The sequence below is a fragment of the Leptonychotes weddellii genome, chromosome 3, assembly GCF_054177405.1.
Source record: "Leptonychotes weddellii isolate Sample4059 chromosome 3, ASM5417740v2, whole genome shotgun sequence".
NCBI lineage: Eukaryota > Metazoa > Chordata > Mammalia > Carnivora > Phocidae > Leptonychotes > Leptonychotes weddellii.
In genome coordinates, this window is record NC_138371.1 from 175,115,480 (window position 1) to 175,133,961 (window position 18,482).

The following is an 18,482-nucleotide window of genomic DNA, read 5'->3' on the forward strand; positions in this document are numbered from 1 at the left end:
GTCGGGCACGAGGCAACGGTGGTTCGCGCCGATACTTGTCAAGCGACGTTAGGGGCAATTGGTTTTAGCATGGAGTGTAACCCACTCCAGGCTAAGGAGTCATTCACAGGAGGCGAGTGTTGCTGTAATTTGGAAGAGAGTCTGCAGAAGAGAGCATCATTCCGTCTGTGCGTTCCCCGACCCTGGCTAGCTCCATGACAGTTTTGTTTTCCTCTGAAAGCAGCCTGCTTATTGGTAATTCCTTTAAATAAAGGAATTATTTTCCCAAGCAATCTGTTTTGATTGTGTTACGTTCTGGTTCGCCCCCCTCTGCTGTGATGAAAGAAAAGCTAATCTGCTGGTTTACTATCTTGCTGCAAATAAAAGACAAGTGGAAAATGAAATTTTCGAAAAGCTAAACTCCTAATTTTTGTGACAAAATGTGAATGAAAATGATGAACTTATTCATAAGAGATGAGAATTTTGAAATGAATGATTTATGGGTATAAGCATTAAAATATATTAATTTAGTATGGAGGCAGATTTAAATGTTACTTGGTAGCTGAGCACAAAGGATGAGGTGTAAACAATGCACTCAGGGGCGCTACTTGAATGAGCGTGAATCTAAGAGCCCTGGGAGTCCTGAACCAGTGGGTGGCGGGCGCCGACACAATGCAGCCGAATGTTTATGTCCATCCTGATGGCATTGAGTTGGTGAATGCACCCCATAAACTGTGTTTTGAGCCCTACAGGTTGAACTCATTGATCAGCGGCTTGGCATTCTGTAGGAGTGCATCGCTAGTTATAACTCAGGGCTTCTCAGTCTCAGTCTTGGATGGACGTCTTAGGTCCAATCACTCTGTTCTGGGGATGGCGTGCATCCTGCGCATTATAGGATGTTTAGCAGCATCCCTAGCCTCTCCCCACCAGTTGCCGGTAGCACCTCCTTCGCCCCCCAGGTGGGACAATCAAATTGCCTCCAGATGTTGGTACATGTCCTCTAAGAGAAAAACAGTCCCCAGTTGGGAAGCCCTGCTGAAACCTGACAACCCATGGCCATGTGAACCTCATACTCAGGCCTCAGCAGAGACTGACATACCATGAAGCTAAGAAAACATAAGGCTCAGGACCCCTCTCTTCCACGGGCCCTTCTAAATCTCTGTACATAATTTTATATTTATAACGGTAAGTTTGCAATTTTTCATGTCTTTATTAAAGAGGACACCCCAGGTTCTAAAAACGGAGGCCCCATAAAGTCTGGACCTTCACCTAGGTCTCAACCCAGTTGATATTAATCAACCTGCTTTACAGAACCCAAATCTGTTCAAAATGGCCTCCTACTTCTCATATTGGTCAGTTTGTTTGTACATTGAGTTAGTGTGACTCCCCCAGTGCTGAACACAACATCCCAGGCCTTGTGGAGCCTGACGAGGTTTTGAGTAAAAGGGAGTAGGCTCCCCTGACATGCCCTACCCTCTTTTTTTTTTTTTTAAAGATTTTATTTATTTGACAGAGAGAGAGATAGCGAGAGCAGGAACACAAGCAGGGGGAGTGGGAGAGGGAGAAGCAGGCCTCCCGCTGAGCAGGGAGCCCGATGTGGGGCTCGATCCCAGGACCCTGGGATCATGACCCGAGCTGAAGAAGGCAGACGCTTAACGACTGAGCCACCCAGGCGCCCCCCCCATGCCCTACCCTCTTGTGCTTGGATGAAACTTCCACAATCAAGGAAGCCACAGGCTCCTGTTTTCATGCATCTGAGGATTCCACACAAATACAGGTTGCCAACTAAAAGTTCTACTTGTGATTTTTCATAAAAACGCCTTCAGATTAAAAATTCCTTGAGGAATAATCCCAGTCCTTGCCAACATTTTCTTAGCTCTTGATACATAGTGAGGGAAGGCGGTTGAGAAGACTGGGTATATGTATTTCCTACTGAAACCCTGTCTTGGAGAAGTTACAGCTCAGGAATAATCAGGTGGCTGGCAGGCCTAATATAAAAATGACTCCAACTATCTGACTGTGCACTCGCTCTTGAAACCTTAAAGACTTCTTGCTTGTTCATTAAAATTAAACCTGGCATAGATGGTTGGATGGAGAGATGGATGGGTGGAGAGATTGGATAGATGGGTGGGTGGGCGGATGGATGGATGGGTGATGGATGGATGAAGAGATGGAGAGATTGGATGGATGGATGGATGATGGAGGGTTGGAGAGATGGATGGGTGGATGGAGAGATTGGATGGATGGATGATGGATGGATGGAGAGATGGATGATGGATGGATGGATGGAGAGTTGGATGATGGATGGATGGATGGAGAGATGGATGGATGGATGAAGAGATTGGATGGAGTGGATGGATGGAGAGATTGGATGATGGAGAGATGGAGAGGTGGATGGATGAATGGAGTGATGGATGATGGATGGATGGATGGATGGGTGGATAGATGATGGATAGATGAAGAGATGGATGGATGGAGAGATTGGATGGATGATGGATGGATGAATGATGGATGGATGATGAATGGATGGAGAGATGGATGGATGAAGAGATGGAGAGATGGATGGATGGGTGATGGATGGAGAGATGGATGGGTGGATGGATGGATGGATGGAGAGATTGGATGGATGGGTGGATGGATGGATGAAGAGATGGAGAGATGGATGAATGGATGGATGATGGATGGTTGATGGATGGATGATGGATGGAGAGATAAAAGAATAAAGAGATTGTCTTTTCTATTTTATTTCTCCTAAAAGGGAACACAAGAAATTGTTGTCAATGGTTAACATTGGCAGAACTAGGAATTTTAGGGAAATTATGGTAGCTTTGAGGGATTTCACTTTCTGTACTTTTCTATAATGTTTGCATTTCTTTGTTGTGTGTGAATTATTTTTATGTGGGTGAGGTTATCTGGTTGGTAGAACTATGGGCTGTTTATTTTCTTATGTATATATTTCACTATTTTTTAATGACTACACTTGGAGTGATGAACCCGTCTAGGAGCTTCCTGCTATATAAAATGGTTTACACATTTTACCTCAGTTTTGCTAAATGTAGTGACTCCCTCAGTTACTTCTTAATCTTCTCATATTTGTGGATCATTTCAAGCCATCTCAAATCCTTTGCTGAATGAGGCAATAAAGAAAACAGTATCTATGAAATACATAAAATGAAGTTGTTGGACCTCAAGTAAGTATACAGAATAAAGCAAAATAAACATACTTCCTTACTGTACCCCCAGGCGGCACCTCTGCCTGAGCACCCCGGGGCCACAGAGATTTCCACAGAGAACTCAGCTGCTCAACAGCTGTCCCCTGTTAACCTGGTCCCCTTGCCCTCGATTTGTCCTGCCAGGCACTCTCCCCAGGGCCTGGGGCACAGTCAGGCATGGAGAGGGCCCAGCAAGTGCCCCCCAAAGGAAGGAAGGTTGAGACTCAGCAAATACCGGGGTTCCTTCTCCTCTTCATGAATTAGAGCAGCCTGAGCTAGAAATGGTCTCTCCTCCACTGAGATGATCTTTTCTTCCACAAGATCGTTGTCAGAAAGACACTTCTTACCACAGCCTTTGGTAGCTGCCCCTCCAGTCTGGATCGTGGAGCAGCGGTTCAACCTGAGAAGCCCCTTGAAAAAGCCGTGTTACACTTCCTTTGTACATCGGTATGCATATCTGTACAACGAAAGCTGCTGATGCCCCGTCCCTGGGCCATTTACCCACTGTGGGTGCCTGTCATTGATGACAGTATCACAGCTCCGCTCCCATCTTGGTGGTCTCCACTGGAGGACTCTGCCCTCCCCAAGTCCCCCATTATTTCTGGTCTGGCTAGGAAGTTGCAGAATGGCCTGGGCCACCGAGGGACATGAGTTCTTGGCTCAGGTTGCTCGCCAAAACTCAACAGCCTTCTTGTGCCAAAAAGCCCTATGAATTCCCTTCAACTCCCTTCAGACCTCACCGAGCCTAAGATACTGTCCATTTCCACTCTTGTCACTCAGCCCGATGACAGCATGGCTGTCACCTGGGTCTTGGCCAGCCCAGCCCTGGAAACAGTGTCTGCAGCCTTCCGTCCCCTGGCTCAGAGCCAGCCCGAGGACCAGCAGACATGTGGACACAGTCCTCCCTCTCCACTTCCTGTCTCTCCTGCGATGACCTCAAGCCCGCGTCCCCACACCGAGACGCACCCATCGCAGGAGCGGGTCTGTGAACTTGGATGCGGGATGGCCGAGAATCACTGTGGACGGATAGGGGCTTGGCATTGTCATTACGGCCCTGCTCGGGGCCGTGATGCCCTGAGCCAGCCAGTGGCCGCCTGGTCTAGACCCTAGACGTCCCGCACCCTGATTCAGGGCGGCGTGTTCTCCTGAGTATACCTCTCCCCAGGTAGGTGCGGAGATGCTGGGGCGTGGCTACAGCACAAGGCATGTGGGCAGAAACGGCTGTCCTCTGCAGAAAATACTTGGCCTAGGAACAGGAAGCAGAAGGCCCCCTCAGGGTGAAGAGCATCTGCTCCATCTGGGGGGCTGCGGGTCCTCTGGCCAGCTCATGACCTGGCCAGGGCTCCTCCGGTTCCAGGCTGGGCTCTGGGATCACCAGCTTTTTACCTCCTAAATATGGAACTTTCAACTTCACCTTTCCAAGTGCCAGCCACTCCCTCGAAAAGACCCTACTCTCAGCTTGTCTCTGGAAGGACGGCTTTAACTTCACAGCCAAGGGAAAACACGAATGAGCTCTGAGCTCAGTGTGGTCCCTTCCGCAGAGGTGACACAGCTTCATTGCTTCCCCCCAAAATCGTGGACAGGGTCTCAGCATGGATGGAAGGAAGGGTCCTCTCTCTTCTGCCTGCACCTTCCAATGCTTCCAGCAGCCGAGGCTCCCGCCGGGAGTGCTGCTGGCCTCTGCGTCCAGCTCAGGGCCGGGCCCCCGTGGCATGCTCTGTACGGGGGGCTGCTCTTTGTAGTGAGCCCCCATCTTGCAGAAATGTGTGCTTCTTGACTCCTGCTCTTCTTAAGGTAACAGGCTTCAAGCCAGCTTTGATGTTTTACATAATCTTTAAAGATCAGTTAAAAACAATATTGTCCTCTTAAAAATTATATTTTGGTGGGGTTATCCAAACGACTATTTTAAATCCCATGTGGGATTTGCAGATTTGTAGATTAACTCTGCAGACCCAAAGCTCTCGTGTGTGCATTTGGATTTCCAAGGGAGCTCCTGGGGCCGGGTGAGTGAGGCACTGTTAGGTGCTCAGCAGCCCTGGGGTTCAGCGCCATGCCCCCCTGCTGCATCTGTAGGACACCATCAGACAAACGGCGAAGCAGCAAAGTGTCTTTCCTCGGCATCCTCTGGGCCTCAAAGTCATCTCCTCTCCAAGTCCCACCTTGGAACCCTTGAGCCCTATTGCTCTGAATGCCCTCCGGGCCCCTGGTCCGCATGAGCTGGGGGTCTCCCCAGAGGGGCCCAGGCACAGGGATCCCATGGGAAATGCAGGCTCTCACTCAGAAGTCAAGGACATAACTGAAACCGCTGACGAGGTCTGCCCAGCGACACCCGGGGGGTCCCGATTGGCGCTTGTTCCATGCAAATGCACTGCCCCTGCCGCCCGTGGGTTCCTGAGTCTTGACCCCACGTGTGCCCCCTGCCCTCTGGGCTCCGGTCAAGACAACACGTAGCACCTACCAGACATGGCCCACTCTCTCCGCAGGCTCCCTCTCCAGGCTTCCAAGCCCTGCACCGTGGGGACCGTGATTATTACTTCCGTCAAGTAGGGAGACACTGAGGCAGGAGACGTGGCGAGGCTTGGCCAAGGCCACACAGGGGTCAACTCACAGAGTGAGGATTTGGGCCCAAGGCGTGTGGCCACCGCAGCGGGAGGCACCCAGAGCCCCCCATAGCGCTCCCCGAAGAGCCCACCAGCAGGCAACCAAGCGCACTAAGCAGGTGTGTTCGCTCAGGAAGCCGGGAGCACTCGGCCAGCACGGCCGCCCCCACCGGGACCGCTGCACACCCTCTTCTTTCTCTGTGAGCCGCGGAGCCCCCTCGCTGTGTCCTTTTCCCGGTGAAACGTTTGCTCACACAGCTCTCGGCCACTGCAGACCCACAGCAGCTGCACAACGTCCGGAGCTTGGAGCCTGGTCGCGTCCGCAGGGGTCCTCGGGCCGCCACCTCTGCCCCGTCTGCTCCTGCAGCTGACCTCCAGGGCAGCCCGGCCACAGCTCCCATGTGCCGCCGTTCGTGGGAAGGAGCTTGCCGACAAGGCTGTGGGTGCAAGCAGGCACGGGCCATCAGACGACAGGAGCCGTGACGCGTCGGTGGGCACCAGGGCCGTGCGTTGCCCGCTGCCGCGCGTGGCCCATGCTAGAGGTGCAGCCGACCAGCCTGCCGTCCGGCGGGACCGTCAGCTCTGAATGCGCTCCGGTATCAGCCAGCTGAGATGCACACCAACACCAGGATCTCGTCTGACTCTAATTCGTCTCGATTTCAAGTCCGCCGACCTTCCGGCTCTTGGATTCTGCTCCAGCTGCCGAAGGTGCACACAGATCTGAGAAGTTCTGAACGGCCTTCGTGGGCTCTGGCTCGGGGCCACGGCTGTGGGCTCGCCTGCCTGGTGTGGCTTGTGCGGCTGCTGGGTCCGGTCACCGGCCACTTTCCGAGGGCTTCCCCAGGCGTCTCCGAGCCAGCGCTGTGGGAGAAATGCCATGAGAGCCCAAATGTGAGTTTAAATATCCTAATAGCCTCATTTTTAAAAAAAAAAAGTAAAAAGAAATAAGGAAAACTAGTTTTAATCATATACTTTGTTTAATCCAATATATTAAAAATACATTCTTTTCAAACCATCAGTCATGGTCCTTGGTACTTACCAAAATGACTTAACACTACATCCTCACAAAAACCTGCCCATGGATGTTTATATTTATTCATAATCCCCAAAATTTGGTTCTTCAGCAGATGAGTGATATATAGACCATGGTCCGTCCAGCAATGGAATATTATTCAGTGCTGGAAAGAAATGAGCCATCAAGCCCTGAAAAGACACAGAGGGGGCGCCTGGGTGGCTCGGTCGTTAAGTGTCTGCCTTCGGCTCAGGTCATGGTCCCGAGTTCCTGGGATCGAGCCCCGCATCGGGCTCCCTGCTCAGCGGGGAGTCTGCTTCTCTCTCCCTCTGCACCCCCTGCTTGTGCTCGCTGTCTCTCTGTCTCAAATTAATTTTTTTAAAAAAGACACGGAGGAAACTTAAATGCACATCACTAAGCGAAAGAAGCCAGTCAGAAAGGGCTAGAGTCTGTGACTCCAGCTACATGATGTTCTGGAAAAGGAAGACTGTGGAGACGGTAAAGATGGGTGGTTGCCAGGGGCTGGGGGTGAACCGGCGGCAGGGCAGGGAGGGTTCCAGGGCAGTGAGCCACTCTGCGTGACACCGTACTGGTGGACACGTCCTTCCACGTTTGTCCAGACCCACAGAGGGCACGACACCGCGAGTGAGCCCAATGTGAGCTGTGGACTCTGGGCCATCAGTCGTGACAAACATCCCAGTCCCTGGGGGTGTGGGAAGTCCCTGGTTCTTTCTCTCAGCGTAGCCGTAAACCTTAAACAGCTCCAAAGTAGAGTATTCTCATTACATTTTTTAAAGCACTTTTCTTTCATAATAAGTGTTCAAGCCCTGATGTGTCTTCTGCACTCACCACCCTCTCCGGCAGGATTTCAGGTCCCAGTGGCCGCGCGGGGCTGGTGGCTCCCAGGCTAGGCGCTCCGCGGCGGCCGGGCGCCAGGGCCCCCAGTTACCTGCGGGATGGAGCCCCGGGCGGGGAGAGCACAGGAGAGGAAACCAGGGTCAAGGCTTGGGGAGCAGCGCCAGCAACATCACGGCAGCCGCCTGGGAGGGATGCCGTGTCTTCCATGCGCCGCGTTCATTTCACCCGTCAGCAACAGCGTGTCCCGGATGGACGGTGAAGGGCTCAACGTGCTGTCGGGCACACGCGAGCAGGTAAAGCGAGTGTCTTTTCCCGATTCTAACGTTTCCTTCTCGAACACGCCAACAGGGAAGCCGCTCGTGTTCGGGTGTTCGTAGCTTACTGTCCACGGTACTTGGGGGTTTTCCCTCCGTTTTATTTCATGGATTCCCCCCGGGATCTGGGCGCCTTGCCGATGACTGTTATTTTGGGGCAGGCCTGCGTTTTAGGGCAATTATATAAATAGGTATCAGAAATGTTCTTACTTTGGGGTGCCTGGGTGGCTCAGTTGTTTAAGCAACTGCCTTCGGCTCAGGTCATGATCCCAGGGTCCTGGGATCGAGTCCCGCATCGGGCTCCCTGCTCGGCGGGAGGCCTGCTTCTCCCTCTCCCTCTGCCCCTCCCCCACTCATGTACTCTCTCTCTCTCTCATTCTCGCTCTCTCAAAATAAATAAATAAATCTTTAAAAAAAAAAAAAAGAAAGAAATGTTCTTACTTTGCCATATAATAAAATTTAAAAATAGACCTCTAGAGAAAACACAAATTGTAAAGTATCAGTTATTTTATGTGAGAACAGACCACTTCACATCTAAAACCCTTTTGTCGAGCTCTTTCACCAATTGAACTGCTCAGTTGAAAATTAATCTTGTTACTAATGAGGAAATCTAGTACCACAATAGTCATTTGAGGGATGACAGAAGGATGACCTCCCCGGGCAGCTCGGTGGCCCTCGTGAGACAAGGCAGAAAGCCGCATGGCCTGCGCCCCCGATGACCAGCAGGCCCTGCGGGAGCCCTGCCTGCCAGCGTTGGCGGGCCGCGACCACGTCCCACAGCATGGGCGGCGGGATGGGTCCCGTGGGGGCACTGTGCCGGCCACGGTCACTGACGCTCGTCCTCCTCCATCAAATGGGGGGCTAGCCACCTTTCCACACAGAGTTCCGGCGGCTTCCCAGAGAGCGCTCGCGGGCACGGACACAGCCCGTGGCCACGGTGCGCGCCCCGGAAGCCGCAGTGATGGCAGGCCCTGCCCTGCGCTAGAAGGACCCCATCCACACGTAGGCAGAAGAGGTGCAGCAGGCCTGCCACAGGGTTTGCCGGGTGCATGGGGGAGCGGGTCGATTTCCAGGAGGCTGAGAGAATAAATGAATATGAAATGGGGAGCGGGCAAAATGAGGGAAGGAAATGGGAGCCTGAGAACGAGGAGGACCTCACGGCAGAGCAGAACAAGAGGAAGCCAAGTAAGGGAAATGCCTGTTGGTGAACGGGAGGGCAAGACGCCAAGCTCTGTAATCAAGAAGTGATTAATTGAGGCAGCCTGGGAGAGGATTAGAACAGCGAGCTTTTGATATTGTGCGGTTGGGAGGGAAGACCGCTGCGAATTTTAAAGCATATGAAAAAAAAAAAGGGAGAAAGAAGAGCTGAAAAAAAATTGGGGACTGGAGAATTGATTTTTTTAAATGGGTTTGCTGTTTAATCCCGCAAAGCAGGCAGTGCTCTGCTAATAATGTGAATTTCTCCTTTGGTGACTCTTCCTCAGGAAACAGCAATCCTTGTTTGAAAATCTAGACATCCCAGAGCCCAATAATGTGAAATGAAATTCAGGAAATGCATCATGAAGCAATCATGCTATTTAAGCTCTTGAAGAGACTTTCAAAATCAGAGTGATGGTAGCTAAATTCTCCCACTCGTGCATTCATTGCAAAAATGTAGATTCTTGCATGTCGTACATGAAAATTTGAGAGTGAAATGGATAGACTGCTAACACTCTGCCTCGTTGAGACTATAATGTAAAGCAGTCGAACAAGAGAGTCGGAAAGATCTCTGCTAGCATGGATTAAGTGGGTGAAGAAGGCCCAGTGTCGTGACAGCATCCAGACCCTTGCCAGCCGCCCCCGCAAATGTAGACTCCAACTGCCTAGAATTTACAGCACCTTTCTCCCTAAGAGCCTGAGATGCACATGTAGTTCTGACTTACCTTCCCCGACGTGCTTCTGCTGACATGCATCACAGGGCCACCCCGTGTCTCTAGAAACGTGGAAGTTGGTGGGGGGGCGGTTTGATAGACATGAATTGTCAAGACAGTTCTGAGTTGGAGTTGGACCTAACAGTGTCCCCAGAACCTGAAGTGAGATCTGGACTCACTTCCTGACCTCCAGCCAGCGCTCCATCCACGAAATCTCAGACTGACCCAACGAAGCCAAAAAACCTGAAACTGTGCCTCTTGTGGACCGTGGCTGTCTGTGACATCCCAGCACTTACAAAACAAGTCTGTGCAGCTGAGGAAGTAACTCGGGGGCCGGAGCATGACCACCGCCTGCGCTAGACTGTCTGGGCAGCCCCCTGGGACCGAGCCAAGGGCCCAGGGGGAGGGGGCTCAGACGCGAGGCCAGGAGTATGAGCCACTTATCAGTGGTACCAATTCGTTATCAAACAGAAAGGAATTCAGACAAAGGAAGGCTCCCCCAAACCACGGGAGTCTCTGAGTCACTGCTCCCTCGATAATTTATTATTGAGCCATTCAAGGCCTGAGAACCTTGTGTACAAAATTAAAAACTCCTCTAGACAACAGCGAGTGTTTATTGGAGTGTCCGTATACCAGAAGTAACTACATTCTTATCTTTTACTACTGCTTTTCATGGACCACTGTAGTTAAAGATTTCAAAGTATCCGGGGGTCTTCAGCAATCTGAGACCTAATCCCAGTTTGTCTCCTAACCATCCTAGAGTAAGCCAAATTCCTTTGGGTCTCAATTTCTCCCTCTGTAAAATGGGACTATTAGACCAGCTGATTTCTGTGAGTCCCACCAGGTGCTGTTCTGTGAGCCCCAGCTCCCTCGTCCTTAGAAACAGGCACCACGGACACTTGCCGTTTGCAATAATGGGAACAGAGTGGTAGAATGGAAACGTTCAGGATTACTGAGTCAGAGCCTGAAAGTTGGGGTCCCATCTGGGGTGCATCTCTTCTTAGCTGTGTGAGCCTTGAGGCCACGTTGGTTGTGAAAGACAGAAGTAGAACCTACGTCCGTGAGCCCGACGAGCTTCCAGAGTCCTCGCCCTCCTTCCCTTGTGGCCCCATGTCTGTTCAGACCTCATCCCTTTGGCCACTGTTGTAGGCACTGGAGGTACAAGAAGAACGAGGCCCCGTCTGGGACATCACTCTGGAGTGTGCACGCTAGTGCTTGACTCAAGTCTGGACACTTGGGATTCATACGATTGTGTGTGATGGTGTGCGTGTGGCTCAGAGGCGGGACACTGGTCCCGTCATAGCTGGACTGGAATCTGGAAACCCACTTGGATTGTCTTTCATTGTCCACGTTTGCTTGCATCAGCAAATTCCATTTCTTGAGCTGCACAGGGAAGTACTTCCAGAATATGAATGTGACACAGTCATCCCAAGCTAAGGACATCCACGTGGCCATACTGGCGAGGAGGTGGGGACACCGGGCAGGCAGAGGGCATGCCCAGCCTTAAAACACTGAAAAACAGGCTAGTATCAAAAGACAAGAGATAACAGGTGTTGGCAAGGATGTGGAGAAAGGGGAGCCCTCGTGCGCTGTGGGTGGGACTGCAGACCAGCGCAGCCACTGGACAACAGTCTGGAGGGTCCTCAGAAAGTTAAACATAGCAATACCATATGACACAGTAATTCCGCTTCTGGGTATTTATCTCAAAGAAGTGGAAACGGGACCTCAAAGAGACATCTGCACGTGCCCCCAGGATGATAGCAGCATTATCACAATGACCGAGGCGTGGAAACGAGGTGAGTGCCGCTGACAGATGAACGGATAAAGAGGATGTGTGTGCACACACCGGATACTATTCAGAAGGAAGTCCTGCCGTTTGCAGCAACGTGGACGGAGCCTGAGGACATTATGCTAAATGAGACCCATCAAATACTGCCTCATGTCTTATTTGTGGAATCCAAAAACACTGAACTCATAGAAACAGAATAGATTCCGGGACGGGGGGCCAGGTGAAATGGCGAGGATGGTCAAAGGGTACAAACTTTCAGTTACGAGATAAAGTTTTTTTAAAAAATACTGAAAAACAGCTAGAGGTGTGAGCTGTTGTTTTTTTTCAGCCTAAGGTAAGGCACATTCACTTGCAGAATTGGAATGAAAAGGTAAACCGTGGGGCCAGGTAGACTGAATGGAGATTGCCCTCTGTGCCCGGGGAAGGGCCGGGCCGCCTGACCTCTGGGAGCCTTGGCATGTTCGTTCATAGAATGAGCCCTGCTGCGTGCCCCTGGGTGCGTGACGGCGGCGGTGAAGACCCACGGATGTGGCGGCCGTGCCTCTCTCCTGCGACCACGGCAGTCCTTCCGTGCAGAACAGCACCTGACTTTGCAAACACACATGGCTTCGTTGATACGTTTCCAAATTCAGCTCACTTGTAAGCAGGCACATGGTTGGGGGTCCAGGTGTGGTTCACCCCCGGGCCGGGGACGGCTGGTGTGGGGTGAGAGCGTGCAGCGCAAACCTCTAACGAGGACAGGGCCGCCGTCTGAGGCACGTCTGCAGAACGCCCGTGGGCACGGCACCCTCAGGGTGAGCCCCCGTCCTCCGCACGTCCCCATCGAGACGCGAGAACCGCAGAGAAGTCGCTCTCTGCGTGAGCGTCTACAAACGTTTGACCAGGAGAAAACCGATATTCAAAGAGTGCTTCGTCCGCAGATTGCTGGGAAGGCAGGCGTGCACGGTGTGTGAGCGGCAGGCCCCCTTTCCCACATGCGCAGCGGCGTCGTTTTCCGGAAGAAGTGCGTAGCAGCTGAACGTGACCGAGGACACCAAACGGCCGTGCCCACCTACCGGCGGACACGCGCTCACGCCGCCGGCCGCGGACCCCAGCCCCGGGCGGCCCACGTGGAGTGCGCCGAGACTTGTGGAAACTGTCACCGATGGGGAGACTGGTGTCCTCCACGTGGAAGGTTCCGGAAATCGTCAGCAGAGCTAGGGTGCCCCTTCCTCCGGGAGTGTCGGCGGCAGGGCGAGTCCCCAACCAGTGCTGCCCCAGCGAGCCTTCTGGAAACCTCTCCAGGTCCCAGTCGGGGGTGGTGGATGAAGAGGAGAAAGTGGGGCAATCCTCGGGTGGGGTTTTAGCTGATTGCAGCATGCCCTCCCCGCAGCCGGGGGAATGGTTGCATCCAGTGTGGCCTCGCTGCCCATATGCCATTCAGCTCCTGTCTGCCTTTTTGTTTACACTGCGACACAATAGAAACTATAGTCCTTCCAATACATCATTTATAAGTGTATTCTACCTCTGAATGTACAGACAGAGCTGGCTGTGGGTGAATAGGCTCTGTGAATATTGCCAAGACACTGTGCTTTGTTCAGCATTATTCTTCACAATAGATACCACACTTTGGAAGTAATTTTAAAAAGGGAATCAAAATAGTGGTACTTTTAGCCTTTGTTTCTTTTATACCACACTGCATTCTCTGTCTCTCATTCAGCCGCTCCCATTATACTGACAAATTAAATAAACCACTCCATTGCAGAAAGGCTGGGCCAGGCAGGGCTTCATCCACTGCAGCCCCGGGAAGTCGAAAGAAACATTGAGGCTGTTTCTGCTAGTGGTTTCAGCTAACTTTAGTCAAGGAGCAAAAAAAAGGAAAAAAAAAAAATGGGGGGGTGGGATTCAGAATTTGAGCCGGCCGGCAGCGCCCAAGAGCTGGCCCTACAGCAGGGGATGGTCCGCGGCGGAGAGGGCTGCGGTTCCTAGAAGCACTGAAAGTCCCTTCCTGCCGTGTGGGCCCTGGGAACAGGAGCAGGTGAGTCCCAGGAGGGCTGGGGCGGCTGCCGCACCCCGTGACCAGGGGCAGGCTGGGGGCACCGCAGGGCTGAGTGCTGACGGCCGGGGAGGCCCAGAAGTTTCCCCCTTGTAAGCATCTTGGCTTTTCTCTCCTTTTTGCAGAGCAGAATTTATTCATACATTTGCTGAGCTGCTTCCTGCAGAGAGTGAGTCACTCAGGCACGGAAGGAGAAGCTCGCCCTCCATCTCTGTCCCCCTCTCTCTGTCTCTCTCTGTCTCTGTCTCTCCGTCTGTCTCTCTCTTTCTCTCTCACGCTCTACCATGGCTTCTGGAGGCTTTTGATTAGTGCAGTCACAAATGTTTGAAATCCAGGCAAAGGAAGACTAGAGGGTAGGATTTCTAAGGGTGGTGCTGTGTCTGGTCTTTTCCGGTCTGAAGACGCACTAGACACATGAATGCAAACTTTGGAAGATGTCCCCTTGGACTTTGGCCTAAAACCATGTTTTACTTTTTCAGGGGAAAAAAGCAAAAGCATTACTTTATACTTGGGAAGGAAGCTCTTTTAAATGGAGAGCTGATTATTTTTCCTTTGAAACAGAGTGCACTTTGGAGTCGTCGTGGGCTTGTGATGCTCAGGAAGGCGCGAAATGAGGGGTGGCTCTTTCTCTAAAAGTAGCTCTGGTTTGACCTGGAAAGCCTTCCCTCGGTGTCTGTGCTGGGACCCCACGGCCGGCCACCACCCACTCAACAAAATCAGTGGGACTGGTGGAAAAGAGAGTCGAGAGCGCTAGCTATCAGAGGCGCCGATTTCCTCATGAAAACAGAGCTCCAGTAAATGCCAGTTACAGCCCTGGCTTTGAAGGCGCCAGCCCCCAGCTAGGATGACCTCATTTAAAATGCACGCTGGCTCAGGCATGGAGTGGGGAACTCTGTGTTCCAACAGAGGCGTCCCCTGGCTTCGAAGTCAGAGGCCACTGCAGGCAAAGAGAAATATTGAGCCAAAAGAGTTTGAACAGAGCCATCGGGGTTCATCTTTTATTACCAAAGAAAGACTTGAAAAAGCCCAGGTGAAATTTCCTTCCATTGTCTAGGAAAATGCTCTGTAATTTGCCCCCAGGGAAATCCAAGTGCCTTGCGGCCCGGGCCCCCCACCTCCTCTGTCCTTCTCTCTTCCTTTCTCAGGGTAAATGTCTCCGGGGTCCCTGGAGAACGGAGTGGGTGAGCGGGGCACGCTGAAGGTCAGGGTTGCCCACTGTGGCCTGACTTTTAAGCTAAAGAGGTTTTTCTTTCTCTTGTTGCCATGCCAGGTCTAATTTGGTGGCATTATGCTAACGGGGTAGGCCTGCTCCTGACAGGAGGGGTTAAATGAGATTACAAGCTTTGCAGGCTGTCAGCAGCCCCGGCTGCCTGGACGTTAAATGGGGATTTAATGGTCAGCTTTATCTGTAGAGTATCAGTGGAAATCTGCTGTTTTCAGCAACTTAATTGGCACTGTATTTGCAGGAGTTTTTCGGGGAGGTAGGAGAGCTGACCAGATTTTAATGCTGAATTATTTAGAGATCACACTGGCAGAATGTCAGTGGAAATCTGTGGCGCGTTTTGTTTTTCTGAAGCGCAGAAAGCTTATGAATGGGCAAGATGCCGGATTCTGCTGTGATGCCCGCAACTTTCTAAAAATATTCATAGGGTCTGCTGTGGGTTATTTATAGGCGGAATAAACAAAGAGTAACAGTTGCTACCACAACATATGTGCGGCGTCTGATGGTGTCTGATCCGCGGGGCAGTGAGAATGTGCAGACGCAGACGCAGGGAGCTCCGAGCAGACAGGAGCGTATGTTGGTCTGCCCAGAATTTCAGCGGCTGGAATCGTGTGGGGCTGCGTCTCGCCGGGGTGCGTTACAGGGGACGCGGCGCTGCAGACCGATGTCAGGGCAAGAGAGCGCGTGTGCACGCGTGTGCACGCGCGTGTGTGCAGGACGGAGCCCGGGCCGTGGCCGGCGTGCGGGTCTGTCTCTGTGCCTCCGTCATGTGCCTCCAGGTTGAACTGTCTGAAATCACAGGCCTCCCAGCACGTTCGCCCCGCAGACCCACCCGTTACCCTGGGTTCCACCCGGTCGGTGTGTTCAGGAGGACGAGCTCGACGAACTTGGTTTTGCAAAGCCCTTCGACACAGGGAGGGGGTGCGGTGTCCCGGTAGGATTTCCTGCGCGCCCGGGGGTCGAGCGGCCTGCAACCCGAATTGGCGGCTCGTGAGGTGGTGGGTATGGGGAGCGGGGGAGGGGGTCTGCGGGCACGCGGGAGGAAGGAAGGCGGAGGAAGGAAGAAAGCAGAGAAAATGTTTTCCCGCAGACACCAGCATTGTCTGCTCCCAGTTAGGGTCAGTCCGGAAAGTTCAGGATTAGTAAATTTAATATCCTGTCAAAGTTCTCATGATAATGAGCCGCGGCCGGCGAGATAGCGCGGCCGATTGATGAGCAGGAGCTTGCGCCGCGCTGGCACCAGCCGGCCACCCGGCCCGCTGTCCCCGCCGCGCTCCCGGGGCCCCACGGCCGGGACCCCTCGGGCCGCGCTGCGCCCGGCCCCGGCTCTCCCTGGGGAGACCCGGGCATGGCTGCCCCGGAGGAGAACCTGATTCTAACGCGGTCCCTTCCCACCCGTGCTGATGCCGTGCCATCCACAGTTTGAATCCAAAAGCGGGCGAGGAGGACGGACACAGAGACGTGCCAGCCGGGAGAGCGCAGAGCGGGCCGAGGCCGGGCGGCTGGCTGGGAGAGCCGTCGCCTCCTGGCAGCGCGGCCTGGGCGGGTTTTAGGCGGCGGGGGCCAGGCAAGCTGTGTCCCTCCGAGAGGAGCGTGGCGACGAGAAGGTTCCTGGGCAGTTTGTTCAAGGCTCTGCAGCTCTGTAAGCAACTGTCAGGCCCGAGCATCATGGTGCACTGAGTCTGAATGAGGCTCTCAGCGTCAGAGCCGTGCATCCATTATGATATCATCTCCCGCTCCGAGCCGTAATGCTTATTAATTCTGCACCCATGCTCTCCCGGCTCCAGCAAATGTATTCCATCAGCCTAGCATTTAATTTAATTAGTACAGCTGGGCTCTCGCTCTCCTTCTGTGTCACACATATTGTCAGCACGCCCTGCTGTAGCACAATTACTGATTGCTTTTAGATAGGCAGAAATATGATTAGGGTATTGGGTGGCTGTATCATGAGCCTTATTACATTCATTTGAAATCTGGAGATAAATAGGAAACTTTTATTTGCAGTGTAATGAGATTATGCTTATTAGGCCAAGACCTCACAGCCTTTAGCAAAGAACACTGTATCAGTCGGATTATACTCTGGAAGCGCACTCTCTGCTCCCAGGATCCGAGCTCTTCCTAGCACCCCCAAGAACGCACTGCTGTCACACTGAATACGTTTTAGGATTATGGCCAGCTCGGTATCTTCCTCGTGATAAAGGACCCTTCCCTTCTCAAAGTCTGATGGAATACATACATCTTCAAATGGGATTTTATGAGAAGTGTTTTTGAAAAATCAGTGCGCGGGCTAAAAGAAATTACACTTTTAAACGTATTTATTTGCTTTTAAAGATGTTTGCATTTATTAGATGTCGCTTACGGAGATTGGCATGTAATGAATGTCTTAAAGATCCCCGGTGCTCGATCTCTAAAGCATTTATCACCGCGGCTATTGTTTTGATAACAGCTTAGTACAATTCCAGAAACATTTATTTTTTTCACTGGTATTTATTTGATAATATCGAGTTTCTGATATTGGCAGGAACTTTCTCCTACCCAGCATAAATCAGTTCTGAATGGGGTGGAGTTATCATGGAAGGGTTCGTGACCATTTGAGGAAATCTGCTGAAACAGAAAGAATTCAAGACGGCAATATATTCAACCGAGCTAAAATTCATCAAATACTCTTACTGGATATAAAATAAAGGACCTTTGTCCCCGAGGGAAATGATGACGATTTTTCCTAGATATAAAAGTTTTAGACTGATCTCTGTGAATTTTGTCTTGGGAGAATCCAAGGTGTAAAATCTACGTTGGCAACTACATGCTATGTTTTCAAACTGAGTTATCTCCTGTGCCCCTCCCATCACCTGCCCACTGCGTTTTCACCAGATAATTTATAACATTATTGGATTGAAATAAACCCAGGAAGACAGTTTTCGTGAATTCATTTATTGCATAAGACATGCACATACAATGAAGGCTCTTTGGTGTTAACTTCCATGGAACAAGGAGCACATGCTGCTTAGTTAAATAACTGGCCAGATCAAGATACATGAGGAGGAAAACCTGGGGAGTCTCATCAAATGAAAACTAAAAGGAGATGGGGCTCTGGGTGTGGGGGGAGAGAAAGGGGAGGTCCTTGCTTAATGCGCACAGAGTTTCTGTTTGGGGGATGGAAAGTTCTGGAAATAGTGGCGATTGTGCAACCCTGGGAATGTAATTAATGCCACTGAATTGTGCACATAAAAACGTTTAAAATGGCAGATCTTAATGTTATATATATTTTACCATAACAAAAGGAAAAGAAACACAATGGACGGGTGTGCGTGAGCACCGTGAGCGTGAGTCGCAGGTTCAGGATGCACTCTGGCCTGTGACTTCCTACTCTGGCCTGTGGAGCTACCAGGACAGTGAGTTTTAAGTTCCCATTTCGTGAGCTTTGCACTCACCCCTGCAAGTTCAGTTTGATCATTTCCTGCCAAACAAAGTCTAAGAAACTCTGGTGAAGACATTTGTTCTTTCCCCCAAAATGATCTCCCCATCCAAGGATCCCGCTTAGCCTAGGCAAG

At 51.7% G+C, this 18,482-nt stretch overlaps 2 long non-coding RNA genes across 4 annotated transcripts in view; both read left to right on the top strand.

Moving 5' to 3' along the window:
- The window catches only part of LOC145720834 (uncharacterized), a 187,834-nt gene that overhangs the window by 66,870 nt on the left and 102,482 nt on the right, over window positions 1–18,482 (top strand). The window lies entirely within an intron of this gene.
- On the top strand, window positions 15,457–17,845 carry LOC145720832 (uncharacterized). The gene is made up of 2 exons (XR_014144041.1): window positions 15,457–15,929; window positions 17,453–17,845. It is a non-coding gene; the product is annotated as an uncharacterized LOC145720832 (long non-coding RNA).